The sequence below is a fragment of the Petaurus breviceps genome, unplaced genomic scaffold (assembly GCF_028583685.1).
Source record: "Petaurus breviceps papuanus isolate PSGF00001 unplaced genomic scaffold, PetGlider_PUasm1.0 171, whole genome shotgun sequence".
NCBI classification, from domain to species: Eukaryota; Metazoa; Chordata; class Mammalia; order Diprotodontia; family Petauridae; genus Petaurus; species Petaurus breviceps.
Genome location: NW_027185754.1, coordinates 12,803,090 through 12,804,917, shown reverse-complemented (window position 1 = coordinate 12,804,917; position 1,828 = coordinate 12,803,090). Strand labels below are relative to the sequence as shown.

Below are 1,828 nucleotides of genomic sequence, written 5' to 3'. Positions count from 1 at the left end.
TACAACATTATTCTTTTTTTTAGGGGTAGAACTGCTTGTTTCCTTTTACCTTTACCATTCTGGTAGCTCAGTGGATAGTGTTGGGGTTAGACTTAGAAAGATTTGAGTGCAAATCCTGCATCTGATACTTATTAGCTGTGTAACCTTGGGCAAAACACTTAACCTCTGTTTGCCTCAGTTTCCTCATATGTAAAATGAGAATAATAACTGCACCTACTTTCTAACACCATTGAGACCATGAGGCTGAGCATCATCCTGCTCAAGGGTACAGCAGGGGATGGAAAGGACACACCAGGTAAAGAACTTGCATCAAGAACAGTACTAACATATATTAATGTGGTGATTTAGCACAAGAAGGACAGTTCTACGATGACTTTGATTAATAATACAAATGTCTCATTTTGGATGAAGACAGAGTAGTTGATGAATTAGAAAATAAAATGAAAAAAAGGTGTGATTATTGTTGATTACTATGGATGTGACTTCTTCCCTGAATGATGGTTTCATATAGTTTTTGTGCCTCAAACAGATAATTCTGTATTATGTACAAGGCTTGAAAAGAGGGGATACAGTGTAAAGAAACTACAGGATGGTATTCAGTGTGAAATTTTCCAAATTCTTTATGAAGAAACCACGGCCTCCTACAACCATGAAATAGTGCACCAGCTTCCCAGCAATGTACCAGAAGAACTAGAGAGTAATTTAGATCAGATAATGAAATGGACTGAACAGTGGATGAAAGATAATAATTGAAGCTTGAGGGCAGAGCATGGACTTTCAAGGCTTTGCACATAATGGTTAAAGATTTTCTTGATGATTTCTTCCTCCCCATGCAATAGAAATTAAGACAACATGCACCACATTTTACTATCCAGGTCTGTGTTGTAGAAGTAGCAGGTGGACAATATATAAGGTTGAGTTATGACTAAATTAATCTTTTTTCTCTGTGAGAAAACTGCAAACCCTCAAATATAATGAATAAGATATTAAGGACTTTTAAAGTTTAGAAATATTCGGCATTCTCATTTATTTTGGATAACTGCTAAAGAATAATCCAGTTTGAAAAAATAGGTGGAAATCTTTAATACTTGACACAAGAAAATGGAGTCTAGGAAGAACTGCTGACTAAAAAATAAAAGAGTCTAAGAATAAAGCTATAAACCTTTAAAAAATACTATTTTAAAGATATTTCTGAACATCACTGAGGCCTATGTGGATGTGTTTCCACAAGCCTCACAACAATATTATTAAGTAGGTATGACAAGAATTAATGTTCCTGTTTTACAGATAAGAAAACTGAACTTTAGAGATTTACCTAATGTCACTCAGATAATAAGCATCCTTGTATTAAGAACTCTAGCTCTTGATATTCATACTTCATACTTTGGACATTTTTATGTAGCCATATGGAACCATGAGTTTTGTCTGTTTCTCTTCTTGGCTATTTTCTCTTGTGAACAATTATTTCTTTCTGTTGATGTTCCTCTTCCTATAGTGCTCTTGCTGCTGTCCATGGTACCTGACTAGACAGGTATTGCATGGGCAGTATTCATTCTCTCTGGCTCAATTTTCACTTTAACATCTACTTGTTCCCTTTAACCTCTACCATTCTAGTGGTTCAGTGGATGGGCTGTTGGGCTTGGAATTGGAAAGATTCAAGTTCAAATCCTGCCTCTGACACTTACTAGCTGTGTTACTTTAGGCAAAAAACTGTTTGTCTCAGTTTCTTCAACTATAAAATGAGAATAATAACAGCATCTACTTTCTAGGGCATTTGTGAGAATCAAATAAGGTAACATATGAAAAGCATCTTGCAGATCTTAAGGCA

General features: G+C 35.3%; 1 pseudogene; it reads left to right on the top strand.

Moving 5' to 3' along the window:
• The first annotated feature begins 237 nt into the window (after positions 1 to 237).
• Positions 238 to 753, top strand: LOC138157283 (adenylate kinase isoenzyme 6 pseudogene; annotated as a pseudogene).
• The last annotated feature ends 1,075 nt before the right edge of the window (positions 754 to 1,828 follow it).